Source organism: Bombina bombina, chromosome 5 (genome assembly GCF_027579735.1).
Source record: "Bombina bombina isolate aBomBom1 chromosome 5, aBomBom1.pri, whole genome shotgun sequence".
NCBI lineage: Eukaryota > Metazoa > Chordata > Amphibia > Anura > Bombinatoridae > Bombina > Bombina bombina.
In genome coordinates, this window is record NC_069503.1 from 169,651,358 (window position 1) to 169,669,606 (window position 18,249).

Here is an 18,249-nt window from a genome sequence, read left to right on the forward strand (position 1 = left end):
CTCTCCCCTCTCTATTGCTCTCTCTCTCTGTCTCCCCCCTCTCTTTTGCTCCCTCTGTCTCCCCCTCTCTTTTGCTCTCTCTCTCCCCCTCTTTTGCACTCTCTCTCCCCCTCTTTTGTTCTCTCTCCCCCTCTCTTTTGCTCTCTCCCTCCCCTGTATTTTGCTCTCTCTCACCCTTTTCTTTTACTCTCTCTCACCCCTCTCTTTTTGCTCTTTCTCCCCCTCTCTTGCTCTATATCTCCCCTCTTGTGCTGTTCTCTGTCTCATGCAGACACTCAGACAGTCATGGCAGCTCCCGCACGCCCCCCGCCCCTTCACACTCAGACTCCGCCCCTTCGTGCCCAGCCCCACCCCTTCACAATGTGGCCCCACCCTCTTCATGGATTAGGTGCCAGCAGCCAGCCCAGGTCAGCATGTAGAAGGCCAGGTGTGTTTGTCCTCTTGCAGTCTCTACTGCGCATGACAGCTTCGGGCAAACACACTTGGCCTTTTATATTATAGGATATATCAATGATTAAAACTTAATTTCTTATATATAGAATAGATTCATAAGCAAAAGTATTTTTTGAAAAGGGAAGTAAACATTAAAAGTTTCCGAATTCTGATAACTGGTACCGCACACACACACTCATGCCATACACACACACACTCTCATACCATACACGCACACACACTCTCATACCATACACACACACACACACACACTCTCATACCATACACACACACACTCTCATACTATATACACACACACACACACACACACTCTCATACCATACACACACACACTCTTATACCATACACACACACTTTCTGTCATCCAGTGACCCTCCCACCAGGTTCCCCTATCTTAAAAAATATATCTAAAATATGGTACCTATTTTTAAAATTTAAAGGGGCCTTAAAGAAACATTAAAGTTATTTTAAATATTCATAACTAGTCCTAAAGCCCTGTACACGGGCCATTTTTTGCAGTACAGTGGTCCCACCTCTTGCTCTCCCCCCCCCCCCCCCCTCTATTTTGCTCTCTCTCTTCCCCCTCTCTTTTGCTCTCTCTCTCTCCCCCCCTCTCTTTTGCGCTCTCTCCCCTCTCTTTTGCGCTTTCTCTCTTCCCCCTATCTTTTGCTCTCTTTCTCCCCCCTCTCTTTTGCTCTCTCTCTCCAACCTCTATTTTGCTCTCTCTCTCTCCCCCCTCTCTTTTTCTCACTCTCTTTCTCCCCCCCCTCTCTTTTGCTCTCTCTCTCCCCCTCTCTTTTGCTCTCTCTCTCTGTTTCAACCCTCTCTTGCTCTCTCTCTTCCCCCTCTATTTTGCGCTCTCTCCCCCTCTATTTTGCAATCTCTCTCACACCTCTCTTTTGCTCTCTCCCCCCCCCTCTCTTTTGCTCTATCTCTCCCATTTTTTGGTCTCTCTCCCCCCTTCTATTTTGCTTTCTCTCCGCCTCTCTTTTTCTCTCTCTCCCCTCTCTTTTGCTCTTTCTCCCCCTCTCTTTTGCTCTCTCTTCCCCTCTCTTTTGCTCTCTCTTCTCCTCTCTTTTGCTTTTTCTCCCCCTCTCTTTTGCTTTCTCCCCCCCTTTCTTTTGTGCTCTCTCTCCTCTCTTTTGCTCTCTCTCCCCTCTCTCTTTTGCACTCTTTCTCTCTCACCTTCTCTTTTGCCCGCTCTCTCTCACCCTCTCTTTTGCTTGCTCACTTTCTCTCCCCCATCTCTTTTGCTCTCGCCCCCCCCCCTCTTTTGGTCTCTCTCCACCCTCTATTTCGGTCTCTGTCCCCCCTCTCTTTTGCTCTCTCTCTCTCGCCCTCTCTTTTGCACTCTCACCCCTCTCTTTTTCGTTCTCTCTCCCCCCTCTCTTTTTCACTCTCTCTCCCCTTCTCTTTTGCTCGCTCTCTCTCCCCCTATCTTTTGTGCTCTCTCTCTCTCCCTCTCTCTTTTGCTCTCTTTCTCCCCTCTTTTTTGCTCTCTCCCCCCTCTCTTTTGATCTCTCTCTCCCCTTTCTTTTGATATCTCTCCCCCCTCTCTTTTGATCTCTCTCTCACCCCCTCTCTTTTGCTCTCTCTCCCCTCTCTATTGCTCTCTCTCTCTGTCTCCCCCCTCTCTTTTGCTCCCTCTGTCTCCCCCTCTCTTTTGCTCTCTCTCTCCCCCTCTTTTGCACTCTCTCTCCCCCTCTTTTGTTCTCTCTCCCCCTCTCTTTTGCTCTCTCCCTCCCCTGTATTTTGCTCTCTCTCACCCTTTTCTTTTACTCTCTCTCACCCCTCTCTTTTTGCTCTTTCTCCCCCTCTCTTGCTCTATATCTCCCCTCTTGTGCTGTTCTCTGTCTCATGCAGACACTCAGACAGTCATGGCAGCTCCCGCACGCCCCCGCCCCTTCACACTCAGACTCCGCCCCTTCGTGCCCAGCCCCACCCCTTCACAATGTGGCCCCACCCTCTTCATGGATTAGGTGCCAGCAGCCAGCCCAGGTCAGCATGTAGAAGGCCAGGTGTGTTTGTCCTCTTGCAGTCTCTACTGCGCATGACAGCTTCGGGCAAACACACTTGGCCTTTTATATTATAGGATATATCAATGATTAAAACTTAATTTCTTATATATAGAATAGATTCATAAGCAAAAGTATTTTTTGAAAAGGGAAGTAAACATTAAAAGTTTCCGAATTCTGATAACTGGTACCGCACACACACACTCATGCCATACACACACACACTCTCATACCATACACGCACACACACTCTCATACCATACACACACACACACACACACTCTCATACCATACACACACACACTCTCATACTATATACACACACACACACACACTCTCATACCATACACACACACACTCTTATACCATACACACACACTCATACCATACACGCACACACACTCTCATACCATACACACACACACACTCTCATACCATAAACACACACAAACTCTCAAACAATACACACCACACTCTCAGAAAACACACACACCACACACACTCATATAATGCGCACACCACATACTGTCATACAACACACACCACACACACTCTCATACAATACAACACACATCCATACACACGCTCATATTACACACACCACACACTCTCATACACCACACACACACTCTCATATAATACAACACACATCCACACACACACTCATATAACACACACCACACACTCTCATACAATACAACACACATCCATACACACGCTCATACAACACATACCACACACTCTCATACACCACACAAACACTCTCATACAATACAACACACATCCATACACACGCTCATATTACACACACCACACACTCTCATACACCACACACACACTCTCATACAATACAACACACATCCACACACACACTCATATAACACACACCACACACTCTCATACAATACAACACAAATCCATACACACGCTCATACAACACATACCACACACTCTCATACACCACACACTCTCATACACCACACACACACTCTCATACAATACAACACACATCCACACACACACTCATATAACACACACCACACACTCTCATACAACACACAACACACTCTTATACATTAGAAACACACATCCACACACACACTCTCATACAATACAACACACATCCACACACACTCTCATATAACACACACTACACACACACTCTCATACAATAGAAACACACATCCACACACACACACTCATATAACACACACTACACGCCCTCATACAACACACACACACTCTCCTACAACACTCACACACCATGTACACTCTCCTACAACAATCACACACCATGCACACTCTCCTACAACACACACACGCCATGCACACTCTCCAACAACATTCACACACCATGCACACTCTCCAACAACAAAGACATAGAAGTCTTGACTATGCCTATGTTTCAGGAATACAGGACAATAACACAGCTGCAAACAATGTGCAGATATTAAGAGCTAGATTACAAGTGGAGCGCTAAATTATTGCATGTCCAAAAATGGACAAATTTGCCCATTTGAGGGCGCGCAATAAATAACCAGCCATTACAAGTGGCTGGTTAGTGCTAGCACAAGCTCGCAGTAGCAATTAGAGGTCAGACCTCTGGTTAATTTTCTAAAAGTGCCCCAAATGCCCTCAAAATACAGGGAGTGCAGAATTATAAGGCAAGTTGTATTTTTGAGGATTAATTTTATTATTGAACAACAACCATGTTCTCAATGAAACCAAAAAACTCATTAATATCAAAGCTGAATAGTTTTGGAAGTAGTTTTTAGTTTGTTTTTAGTTATAGCAACCACAGCCTCCCAGACACTGTTCAGAGAGGTGTACTGTTTTCCCTCCTTGTAAATCTCACATTTGATGATGGACCACAGGTTCTCAATGGGGTTCAGATCAGGTGAACAAGGAGGCCATGTCATTAGATTTTCTTCTTTTATACTCTTTCTTGCCAGCCACGCTGTGGAGTACTTGGACGCGTGTGATGGAGCATTGTCCTGCATGAAAATCATGTTTTTCTTGAAGGATGCAGACTTCTTCCTGTACCACTGCTTGAAGAAGGTGTCTTCCAGAAACTGGCAGTAGGACTGGGAGTTGAGCTAGACTCCATCCTCAACCCGAAAAGGCCCCACAAGCTCATCTTTGATGATACCAGCCCAAACCAGTACTCCACCTCCACCTTGCTGGCGTCTGAGTCGGACTGGAGCTCTCTGCCCTTTACCAATCCAGCCACGGGCCCATCCATCTGGCCCATCAAGACTCACTCTCATTTCATCAGTCCATAAAACCTTAGAAAAATCAGTCTTGAGATATTTCTTGGCCCAGTCTTGACGTTTCAGCTTGTGTGTCTTGTTCAGTGGTGGTCGTCTTTCAGCCTTTCTTACCTTGGCCATGTCTCTGAGTATTGCACACTTTGTGCTTTTGGGCACTCCAGTGATGTTGCAGCTCTGAAATATGGCCAAACTGGTGGCAAGTGGCATCTTGGCAGCTGCACACTTGACTGGGCAGTTATTTTGCGCCTTGGTTTTTCCACACGCTTCTTGCGACCCTGTTGACTATTTTGAATGAAACGCTGGATTGTTCGATGATCACGCTTCAGAAGCTTTGCAATTTTAAGAGTGCTGCATCCCTCTGCAAGATATATCACTATTTTTGACTTTTCTGAGCCTGTCAAGTCCTTCTTTTGACCCATTTTGCCAAAGGAAAGGAAGTTGCCTTATAATTATGCACACCTGATATAGGGTGTTGATGTCATTAGACCACACCCCTTCTCATTACAGAGATGCACATCACCTAATATGCTTAATTGGTAGTAGGCTTTCGAGCCTATACATCTTGGAGTAAGACAACATGCATAAAGAGGATGATGTGGTCAAAATACTCATTTGCCTAATAATTCTGCACTCCCTGTAGAGGGCATTATAGTTTTGGGGCTTTAAAGTTGGCGGGTGTGGGGTGCACTGAAAAGTGCCTTTACATTGCAGTCTATGGGAACTGTGTGTTCCCTGTAAATATATATGTATACACTTATATACATATATATTTATGGAGCCTATGGAAGCGCACTCTGGTGAGCGCAATGCTTCCCAGCAATGCAAATGTGAGCTTGCGTTCACATTGCTGACAACTTGTAATACCATGCGCTGGTATTACACAGTGGAGCGCAAATATCGCTTTCATGAAAGCAATATTTAGTGCTCCACTTGTAATCTGGCCCTAAATGTTTCACATATCGTACTTGTTGCTGTCAAATCCTCATTGCTGATAAGGAAGTGAATGACATCCAGAAAATCAATTTAATTTAGTGCTACAAAGTTTCATATTCTTAAGGTTTTTTTTTTTTTTTTTTCAAAATATAAACCTATGTACACAAATTAGAAACTCTGCATCAAACCTTCACATTCTGCTAATTGCAATCCAAGGACACTAAACTCTCTGCTGTTACATAAGGGATTGTTGCTTATTGTTGACTAAATTGCACCTTATAATTTAAGCACGGCTTGGTGCCGCCGGCAAACATCCACTTAAATGCCCTTGTTACAGGGTAATAATAGGTCCAACACTTCTGCAAATAATTTGGTTCATTTTCTATTTAAGAGTGTACAGTCTTGAGGCAGAAATGCTGACTATTCATTAAATATTATTATATTTGTTTTATTACAAGTTACTAGTAGAGTCTCACAACGTGCAGTTCATATATACTCGCTTCAGCAATCACTAATGATCGTATTTCATTAGTCTGAAATTACTACGCAGCACGTGGGTCATTATAGCTATTGGGAAGCACTTAAATATATAAAGAGAGCCTGAAACAGGGTTCAAGGCTACTTGCATTAAAGTGTTGGTTTTTTTCAGACTATCACAATTTCCTTTTTAAAAGGATATTTAAAAGGACGCTTAACACCTCTACCATTTGTGTAAAAAAATCATTCTTGCCCTATGCTCCTTAGAGAGATCCCAAAAAGAGAAAACTGTAACCTTTTTTTACAAAGTGCTGCCAATTGCCTACACCAGCTATTTGATTTGCATGTGCAAGCTACAAGTTGTGCTTTTTTGACTTCCTTAGGGATCGTGGAACTAAGAATTTCAATTTATAAAAAAGCAAGAGGGTTTTAATGTCCCTTTAATACATTTTGCTTTTGTGTAAAAATTGTGCTTTGCTCCACAATCCCTAGTGCCGCCAAAAAGTAAAAATTCTGATTTATGCAATTTAGAGCATTTTGAAAATCTAGGTTACAGGGTTGAGTTTTGGGGGTCTCAAGAGGGTGTGGGGAAAGCACTATTATTTTACTAAAAGGTTTCATGTCCCTTTAAGTATCATAACTGAAATCTTGTGGCCACCCTAGTGATGACTGGAATCTCAGATAATGCAAAACAAAAATGTCACCTGCTAGTTAAAGAACTGTGAGCAGAAGTACTGTGTGAAACTAGGATGGGGGAGAAGGTATTTGTAGAAGTATATTTGCTACCAGAGGGGAATACAGCACATTGAACCCTCTAACAGACAAATGGTAACCCCTAGCCCAATCTCTATTCCTAATAACTATACTAAGTCCCTGAGGACCTGTGAGATTGGCAGTCTGTTAGACAATGTCATTTTGCATCAGGGAGAAATAGTCATGCATGGTGTTATAGTAGTAGCAATATAACACCTAGATTACAAGTTTTGCATTTGCGTTTTAACGCTGAAAAAATGGTCATTTCAGCATTAAAACAGAACTGCAGCCATTACAAGTCTTGTCGGTATAGCTGTATTGCAAGCCTTTTAGCCTGTAACGCAACATTTCTCCTGCACTCGTAAAAATTACGTTTTATTCATGGGACTTCCATAGTGCATCCATTATAAGTTTTGCGGTGAGGCTAAAAAACTTGCGTTCCAGCCTATAACGACAAGATCCGTTTTGCAATCTGAGACCAGTAGTTATGAGTTTTACGCAGCAAACATTTACATAAAACTCATAACTAAAGTGTTACAAAGTACCATAACACCCATAAACTACCTATTAACCCCTAAACCAAGGCCCTCCCACATCGCAAACACTATATTACCCCTAATCTGCCGCTCCCGACATCTCCGCCACTAATACAATTTATTAACCCCTATTCCCCCGCACCCCAACATCGCCCTCACTATAATAAAGATATTAACCCCAATTCCACCACTCCCCGACACAGTTGCCACTATAATAAACCTATTAACCCCAAAACCGCAAGCCCCCCACAACGAAATATACTAAATTAAACTATTAACCCCTTAACCGAAAGCCACCCCCATCACAATAAACTAATTTAAACTAGTAACCCCTAAACCTAACGACCCCCTAACTTTATATTAAAATTACCATTTCCCTATCTTAAATTAAATTAAAACTTACCTCTCAAATTAAAAAAACTAAGTTTAAACTAAAATTAAACTAATAAAACTATTAAACTAAAATTAAACTAACTACCAATTAAAGAAAACTAAAATACACATTAAAAAAATCCTAACACTACTATAAAAATTACAAAATATCTAATTACAAAAATGAAAAAATGCTAAATTACAAAAAATAGCAAACACTAAATTACGAAAAATGAACAAAATTATCAAAAATAAAAAATAATAACACATAATCTAATAGCCTTATAAAATAAAAAAGCCCACCCAAAATAAAAAAAAACCTAGCCTACAATAAACTACCAATAGCCCTTAAAAGGGCCTTTTGTAGGGCATTGCTCTAAGTTAAACAGCTCTTTTACCTATAAAAAAACACAAAGACCCCCCAACAGTAAAACCCACCACCCAACCAACCCCCCAAAATAAAAAAACCTAGCTCTAACAAAAACCTAAGCTACCCATTGCCCTGAAAATGTCATTTGTATGGGCAATGCCTTTAAAAGGGCATTTAGCTCTTTTGCATTGCCCTGAAAAGGGCATTTAGCTCCTTTAAGAAAAGCCCAAACCCTAAACTAAAAAAACCCACCCAAAAAAGTTTAAAAAATCCTAACACTAACCCCCGAAGATCCACGTCCAGGCGGAGGTCAAAGGCTGAGGTCCAGGCGGAGGTCCATTGATCCGACGTGGAGGTCCTCTTCATGCGATCATCCACCGCACATTGAGGATTGAAATGCAAGGTACCCCTTTTATACTGGGGGTACCATTGCATTCCTGTTGGCTGAAAAATTTGAATCAGCCAATAGGAATTAGGGCTGCTAAAATACTATTGGCTGTTCAAATCAGCCAATAGGATTTAAGCAGCTCTCATTCTATTGGCTGATTTGAATGTTAATGTTAAATGCCCAATTTCCAAAAGAATCCACAGCGCCAAGGATATATTCACAACTTTATTGGAACATCTGGGTCAGATAGATATTAACAGCAACGTTTTGGGTTAACAACCTTTAATCATGCTGTGTCTATTGGGATCGCATAACAATGTTAAATGCCGACAGCTTATGCTTTATAACCTTTGAATTTCTGCCTCTTTCTAAGCCCCTACTGTCTGCCTCTTATCTCAATGCATTTTATTAGCTTTTCACATCCACACAGTGCTAGTTCGTGTGTGCCATATGAATAATATTGTGCTCACTCACGTGGAGTTTTGCAGAAACCAGCACTGATTGGCTAAAATGCAAGTTTGTAAAAAACACTGAGATAGGGGCAGTCTGTGGAGGCTTAGGCACAAGGTGATCATAGGGGTAAAAAATATATTAATATAACTGCTGGTTCTGCAAAACTGGAGAATAGGTAATAATAAAGGGATTATCTATCTTTTCAAATAATACAACATTTTAAGTAGACTTTCCCTTTAACCTATAGGGTACACTAAAAGGAAAATGCTCACGGGTATACATGAAAAGGAAGAATCTTTATTGATGAAAAACCGAAACACAATACAGCATCAAATTCCAGCTTTACTTTAAGGAATATTAAACAGTATGAGACTGCAATATAACATGTTTAATTATGTGTGGTGCAAAATCTTTGCAATATTCTTTTATTAATTTAATTCTGAACATTGTTAGTTCTCTAAATTCCACTGAGATTCTATAAAGTAATGGGTGCTGCAATGGTTTAACTTAAGTTGCCCCTTATTTGTTTTCCCTGCTGAAGACATTTAGGTACAGATATGAAACAGGCAATAAAAGAGTCTGTCCAAACAAGGCTGTGTGAAACATAGGATAATCTAAAAGGGGTTCCAAACAGCCTTGTTTGCACAAACAGGGATACATAAAAATCTAGTTCACAAATGGCGGCTCCCATTACTTTACAGAAACTGAATTCATTTATAGAAACTAAACCTTTACATTTATATTTTCAATATTATTCATCTATTACAATTGTAAAAATACATCTACATATAATTCAAATTCAAATGTTTGCTTTGAATACATGATTATGTTTAGCAATGATTTACTGTTTAACTTTCCTTTAAATTGAATTATATAGAAAAGCCCAATGCATTTCAGCGGACATCCTCCTTTCTGAAAAGCAATTTAAAATCACTGAAGAGCTATAATTGTATTATCTGTACACTCCCGATCAGCCAATCGGAATTAAGGTTGAAAAAATCCTATTGGCTGTTGCAATCAGCCAATAGGATTGAATTTCAATCCTATTGGCTGATCCAATCAGCCAATTGGATTGAGCTTGCATTCTATTGGCTGATTGGAATAGCCAATAAAATGCGAGCTCAATCCTATTGGCTGATTGCAACAGTCAATAGGATTTTGTCTACCTTAATTCCGATTGGCTGATAGAATTCTATCAGCCAATCGGAATCTAAGGGACGCCATCTTGGATGACGTCATTTAAAGGAACCTTCATTCGTCGTTAGTCCGTCTGAAGAAGAGGATGCTCCGCGTCGGATGTCTTGAAGATTGACCCCCTCCGCGCCGGATGGATGAAGATAGAAGATGCCGTCTGGGTGAAGACTTCTGCTGGCTTGGATGAAGACTTCGGCCGGCTTCTTGGAGGACTTCTTGCCGCTTGAATGAAGTCTTCTCTTGGCTTCTTGGAGGATGGATGTCGGATCTTCAAACCTGTAAGTCGATCTTCAGGGGTTAGTGTTAGGATTTTTTAAGGGTTTATTGGGTGGGTTTTATTTTTAGATTAGGGTTTTGGGCTGCAAAAGAGCTAAATGCCCTTTTAAGGGCAATGGGGAGCTTAGGTTTTTTTAGTTAGCTTTATATTTGGGGGGTTGGTTGTGTGGGTGGTGGGTTTTACTGTTGGGGGGGTATTTGTATTTTCTATTTGCAGGCCCTTTTAAGGGCTATTTGTAGTTTATTGTAGGTTAGGGTTTTTTTTTTATTTTGGGGGGCTTTTTATTTTCATAGGGCCCTTAGATTACGTGTAATTAGTTTAAATCTTTGATAATTTCTTTTTTATTTTTTGTAACTTAGTGTTTGTTATTTTTTGTAACTTAGATTTTTGTAACTTTGTAATTTTTTAGTGTAGATTTAATTTTTTTTAGTAGGGTTAGGTGTTTAATTAAATAAATAAAAATAATATATTTAATTTAATTTGTAGTTTTATGTAATTTTAGTATAAAAGTTAGGTTAGATTCATTTTTATTTTAATATAGTTTAATGTAATTTTAGTTTAAAAGTTAGGTTGGATTAATTAATCATTCATTTAATTTAATATAGTTTAATGTAATTTTATTATAATAGTTAGAATATGCTAATTAATAGTTTAATATAGTTTAATTTAAATCTAAAGGTAAGTTTAAATTTCTTATAAGATAGGAATGAGTTAATATTTAATGTAAGGTTAGCGGCTTGTTAGGTTTAGGGGTTAATAGTTTAATTTAGTTTATGGCGATGTGGGGGGCTGGCGGTTTAGGTGTTAATAGGCTTAGTAAGTGCTAGTGATGTGGGAGGCCAGGGGTTAATAACTTTATTTAGTTGAGGTGGACTCCGGGAGCGGTGGGATAGGGGTTAATAACTTTTATTTAGGTGGCGGCGGTGTTGGGCGGCAGATTAGGTGTTAATAAGTATAATGTAGGTGGTGGCGGTGTAGGGGCAGCAGATTAGGGGTTAATAAGTATAATGTAGGTGGCGGCGGTGTCGGGCAGCAGATTAGGGGTGTTTCGACTCGGGGTACATGTTAGGGTGTTAGGTGTAAACGTTACTTTTATTATACCATAGGAATCAATGGGATATCGGGCAGCAGCGAACATAAGCTTTCGCTGCTTTCAGACTCCCATTGATTCCTATGGCATCCGCCGCCTCCAGGGCGGCGGATTGAAAACCAGGTACGCTGGGCTGGAATAGTGGCGAGCGTACCTGGTAGATTTTTGATAACTAGCAAAAATAGTCAGATAGTGCTGAATTTGCATTCGGAACATCTGTAGTGACGTAACCATCGATCTGTGAAATAAATGTGATACAAAAACAATAAAAAATCAATAAAAGTTCATAAATAAGGATATGTTCGCTCTCTCTGGAGTCTCCAGCCTTTCGTGTTCTTCTGTGTGCTCTCAAAGGAAAAGAAACAAAATACTCAACATAGTGTAACTCTGTAACCACTTTCAGGTAAATATGATACACTTGTTCACGAGTGATTACTCACATTTGTTGGAGCTTTAGCCAAGCTCAGGGAAATGTGCACACCCACTTTATACTGGTGGGTAAACAGTTACTCTCACGCAAATATGATAAAATATGGTATTTATTAAAAAACATAAAAAGCGTCACAAATGCACAGCAGACACCCTTCACAGAGGACAAATGAGCAACAATATAAGCGTTATTACTCAGAAGAGCAGTCCCAGACACTGAATGGAAGTGGATTGAGAAGCAGAAACTTAACCGCTAAACCGTCCACCCTTAGTTACCAGTGGGAATCGCTCCTCCCCCAGGTGTACAGGCAGATGTAAAGATGCACTGGAGAAATTAGCATTAACAGTTCTGACGTACATTTCGCTGAATCAGCTTTTTCAAGGAAAAAGGACTGAGACCGGCGGATCGTATGTTACGTCACAAAATTCTACTTTTGCCGGTCTGTAGCCTTTGATAAATAAGGCGAATCAAGCTCTCCACAATTACGCTGCGGAATTCCAGTGTATTTGCGGTTGACGGCTTGATAAATAGGCCCCTTTGGGAAACTTGCTACAATGTAATAATGTTATTGGGGTCTATAAGCATTTCTGCAGTCTGTTATAAAATACTAGTCCACACCGTGTCAAATATAAGGAGAAGCCACATTTTTTACATATCTGCTGCAACAATGATCCTAGCTTTTCTAGAAGTTAGACCGTTTTTACGTTTGGAAGAAGCAAAACAGTTTTCATGTAATGTAAAATAAAGCCCTCCCTAAAGCAATATGGAAAATTATTACTGAGAAATAAGCTTTCAGCACCATTGTGAGACAACAGATGCTACCAAAATATATCTCAGGTTATCTCAAATACATTTTCCAGTCAAGAAATATTGTACCATGATTAGAGATCCTCAAACGTACAGATTCCTGGAGCAATTTAGAAAATAAAGACTTTGAAAAAAACAATTGTGATTATTCTCTATTTCCCACCAATACATCTAGGATTTCCTGTCCCAGTGACATTCCATTTTCAAAGACATTGTTTTGCTGTATCTTTTTGTTTATAAAATCATAAAGATATTTACACCATGAAGGACCATGAAATACTCTACCTGCTGCATCTTCAAGGGTATATAAGCAATAATTCATTGGAAATCAATGTGCAAAGCAGCAATTTGGTCGTGGTTGCACACACTTTTTTTATATTTACTGAACCATGTTTTAGAAAAATAAAGTTTGAAAAAAATACTTCTTTAAAGGCTTACTGGACTGCCCTGGTGTACTCTAAGCCTGGTCATAAACCTGAACTCAGAAAAAAGGTAGCTGTTGTTTCAGCCACATCATTTTGTAATTTTACATTGTAGGCTGAGTGAAAACAGTGACAGCCTTTGCTTGCCAGATCCCTTGGCACAGATATCTGAGCTAGTACAGCATTAGATTCTGTTTTTACTAATTTTTGTTTTATTAACTATTCCTTTGTGTAATTGTTTGTTAGCTCTTTCTTTTATATACACGCACTGTGACTCTTTTTGTCCATAACAAAAGTTCCTTTGTTAAGTTTTTGCATTTGCCTAATATTTCAACCACATTACTGAAGAGACTTTTAAAAACAGTACTCTGTTTTTTTTACATTGATTTTTACTAAATTGTATTTTGGAATTTTTAGTCTGTGTTTTTCCTTAGGATTTCCCATATAATAATCTTAAAGTGGTGGCAGCAGAGACAGTTTAGTATGGGTGGCATTAAAGGGGAGTTTTGGACATTTTATTTAATTTCTTGTACAGACTAGACAGTGTTTGTTAATCCTTGCCCCACTGAACTAAGTCAAAGGCTTCCCTGGAGGGGCTAGACTGTGACAAAATTGTCAATTTGGAAAGGGTCAGTTAAACCTTTTTGTGAGAAACTGGTAACTGGTGCAGGCTTGATTAACCCTGTTCATCACACCATGAATCTTTATTAGTATAATAACTAACATTTCACAGAAAATAAGGATTGAGAGGATGGTGGCTTTGTTGGGGAGATCCAAGTGCAGAGTTATTTATCATTAATATACATTATTTATAAGGCGCCAAAAAACTCCATAGTGCTGTCCATGGGTACAATTGATACAATGATACAATACTTGTAAGGGCAAGACACAATTGGTTAAACAAATATAGGAGGAATTGAGGGCCTTATTCTCTTGGGAACTTACCATCTAGAAGTGTAGGAGGGTGAGAAACAGGAGGTGAGAACTGCAAGTTAGATAAGTACAATGATTAGGTAAGTGGAATTGAATTGTTACTGAATTGGGTGGTAGGCTTCCTTGAATAAAATTGTATTTAAGGAGCATTTAAAAGAAGACAGATTAAGGGAAAGTCTGACAGCCGGAGGATGTACGTTCCAGTGGGTTGGTGCCCCACGAGAGAAGTCCTGCAGTCTAGCATGGGAAGAGGTGAAAATAGAAGATGCAAACAGCAGGTCATTGTTGTATCTCAGGGGGCGGGATGGAGTATATTTGTTGATTAGTTAGGACAGTTTGGGGGGGGCAGCGTTGGTAAGGGCTTTGTAGGTCAGGGTGAGACTTTTAGGCTTAATTCTTCTGTAAAGGGAGCCAGTGAAGGAACTCGCAGAGAGATGCAGCAGATACAGAGTGGCAGGACAGGCAGATTCACCTGGCAGAGGCATTTAGGGTAGATTAAAGGGGAAAAGGCAGGAGAGAGGAAGGCCTGTGTGTAGATTATTGCAGTAGTCATGTTGGGAAATTACCAGGAAGTGGATTAGTTGCTTAGTGGTGTCAGTGCCCAGAAATGGATGGGTTCTGGAAATATTGCATAGGAGGTTGCAACAGGATGAAGAGTGCAATTGGATGTGGGGGATGAAGAACAGTTGGGAGTCAAGTGTAACTTGGGGCAATGGGAAGATAGTGCTGCCGTCGATATCAAAGTCAGAAATCCAGTTCTTCAGAGACTGCAAATCCAATGATGCCAAATGTTATCAAAAATTTTTGATCGAATTCAAAATTATAAATCACTACAGGGAGTGCAGAATTATTAGGCAAGTTGTATTTTTGAGGATTAATTTTATTATTAAACAACAACCATGTTCTCAATGAACCCAAAAAACTCATTAATATCAAAGCTGAATAGTTTTGGAAGTAGTTTTTAGTTTGTTTTTAGTTATAGCTATTTTAGGGGGATATCTGTGTGTGCAGGTGACTATTACTGTGCATAATTATTAGGCAACTTAACAAAAAACAAATATATACCCATTTCAATTATTTATTTTTACCAGTGAAACCAATATAACATCTCAACATTCACAAATATACATTTCTGACATTCAAAAACAAAACAAAAACAAATCAGTGACCAATATAGCCACCTTTCTTTGCAAGGGCACTTAAAAGCCTGCCATCCATGGATTCTGTCAGTGTTTTGATCTGTTCACCATCAACATTGCGTGCAGCAGCAACCACAGCCTCCCAGACACTGTTCAGAGAGGTGTACTGTTTTCACTCCTTGAAAATCTCACATTTGATGATGGACCACAGGTTCTCAATGGGGTTCAGATCAGGTGAACAAGGAGGCCATGTCATTAGATTTTCTTCTTTCATACCCTTTCTTGCCAGCCACGCTGTGGAGTACTTGGACGCGTGTGATGGAGCATTGTCCTGCATGAAAATCATGTTTTTCTTGAAGGATGCAGACTTCTTCCTGTACCACTGCTGGAAGAAGGTGTCTTCCAGAAACTGGCAGTAGGACTGGGAGTTGAGCTTGACTCCATCCTCAACCCAAAAAGGCCCCACAAGCTCATCTTTGATGATACCAGCCCAAACCAGTACTCCACTTCCACCTTGCTGGCGTCTGAGTCGGACTGGAGCTCTCTGCCCTTTACCAATCCAGCCACGGGCCCATCCATCTGGCCCATCAAGACTCACTCTCATTTCATCAGTCCATAAAACCTTAGAAAAATCAGTCTTGAGATATTTCTTGGCCCAGTCTTGACGTTTCAGCTTGTGTGTCTTGTTCAGTGGTGGTCGTCTTTCAGCCTTTCTTACCTTGGCCATGTCTCTGAGTATTGCACACCTTGTGCTTTTGGGCACTCCAGTGATGTTGCAGCTCTGAAATATGGCCAAACTGGTGGCAAGTGGCATCTTGGCAGCTGCACGCTTGACTTTTCTCAGTTCATGGGCAGTTATTTTGCGCCTTGGTTTTTCCACACGCTTCTTGCGACCCTGTTGACTATTTTGAATGAAACGTTTGATTGTTCGATGATCACGCTTCAGAAGCTTTGCAATTTTAAGAGTGCTGCATCCATCTGCAAGATATCTCACTATTTTTGACTTTTATGAGCCTGTCAAGTCCTTCTTTTGACCCATTTTGCCAAAGGAAAGGAAGTTGCCTAATAATTATGCACACCTGATATAGGGTGTTGATGTCATTAGACCACACCCCTTCTCATTACAGAGATGCATATCACCTAATATGCTTAATTGGTAGTAGGCTTTCAAGCCTATACAGCTTGGAGTAAGACAACATGCATAAAGAGGATGATGTGGTCAAAATACTAATTTTCCTAATAATTCTGCACTCCCTGTATTAAGTAGCTATGTATATTTAGATCTGAACGTATGCCAATAAAATCACTAATTTTGCTGTATTCTTTGCATTAATTTGAAAACCCAAAATAAGCAGCAGTTTAACCCCTTCCTACTGGGGAACAAAGAAAAAATAATAATAGGAGTAAATTAGAAAGTTGCTTAAAATTGCCTGCTCTATCGGAATCATGAAATAAAAACATTGGGTCTACTATCCCTTAAGCAGCAATGCAATACTGGGAGCTAGCTGCTGATTAGTGGCTGCACGTATATGTCTCTTGTCATTGGTTCACATGATGTGTTTAGCTAGCTCCCAGCACAGCATTGTTGCTCCATCAACTAAAGATACCAAGAGAATGAAGTGAATTTGTTACTAGAAGTAAATTAGAAAGTTGTTTTAAATGATATACTCTGTCTGAATTATGAAAGAAAAAATGTGGGTTTCATGAAACAACGCATAGCTTTCTATGGGATGGGAGACATCTCAACTCACAAGGACAGTTTGTTTTTTAGTGCAGCCCATGCGAGTGTCACTGGTTTATTATGTCTGATTCATGGAAATTTTGCCCATAATCTTTTGTTTAACTTATTTCCTTTGTTGAGGACAATTAGGGATTCATATAAATAATCCCCCAGCACTCATCAATCAATTGCTATGAAAAATGTTCCAGGGTCACTCTAGATCCATCTTCTCTGGCAGCAAGTGAAAAAACAACAATATTAAAAGATAAAGAGTCAGAAATGTGAGTAAAGTAAATAATAAAAGTTAATTAGATTCTTCAATATGCATAAATTTTTTGTATGGGTCTTTATTATTTAACTTAGTTGTGTTTCTTTAATAAAGTTTTCCAGCTGTGAAATTTCACAAAATTTACAAAAACAAATCTGTAATATAATCTTAATAGTTCATGCAAAAAATATTAAATGAAGAACCAGAAGTTTATATGAGAGGGATAAATCATCAAAAAATGTATATTGATAGCATAGAACACTCACCTGTGATTAATAATTTAGCTCGGGAGAAAATTCCAAGACAGCAAGTAAGCAGTTGATTGAGGCAATTGAGTTGTTTTTAAAAGGTCATATAAGTAGAAATAATATGGTGAGAACATTTACTCTCTTATTGTATTTATTTATTTTAAAAAACACTTCTGCGTAATAATATAACTTTTACAGCAGTGAGTCCAATGCCGGTCTCAAAGTGAAACTGTCAAGGTTAAACGGGTTGTAGTCTATTTAAAGAACAGGTTTTCTAAAGCAGTTATATGCCATCTAGTTTAGTTAAAACTGTACAGGCAAAATACTGAGCACCTGTTTGTGTGTATATGTGTGTATGTGTGTGTGTGTATGTGTGTGTGTGTGTGTGTGTGTGTATGTGTGTGTGTGTGTGTGTGTGTGTATGTGTGTGTGTGTGTGTGTGTGTATGTGTGTGTGTATGTGTGTGGGTATGTGTGTGGGTGTGTGTGTGTGTGTGTATGTGTATGTGTGTGTGCGTGTGTGTGCGCGTGTGTGTGTGTGTGTGTGTATGTGTGTGTATGTGTGTGTATGTGTGCGTGTATGTGTATGTGTGTGCGTGTGTGTGCATGTGTATGTGTGTGTGTTTGTGTGTATGTGTGTGTGTGTGTGCATGTGTATGTGTGCGTGTGTGTGCATGTGTATGTGTGTGTGTGTATGTGTGT

At 40.0% G+C, this 18,249-nt stretch overlaps 1 protein-coding gene across 1 annotated transcript in view; it reads right to left on the reverse strand.

Moving 5' to 3' along the window:
• LOC128659268 (serine-rich adhesin for platelets-like) overlaps nucleotides 1-17,896 on the reverse strand; it is a 224,252-nt gene extending 206,356 nt beyond the window's left edge. The window contains exon 1 of the transcript XR_008402320.1: nucleotides 17,567-17,896. The gene's annotated coding sequence lies outside the window, so the exon portion shown is untranslated. The remainder of the gene's footprint in view (nucleotides 1-17,566) is intronic.
• Between the last annotated feature and the right edge of the window lie 353 nt (nucleotides 17,897-18,249).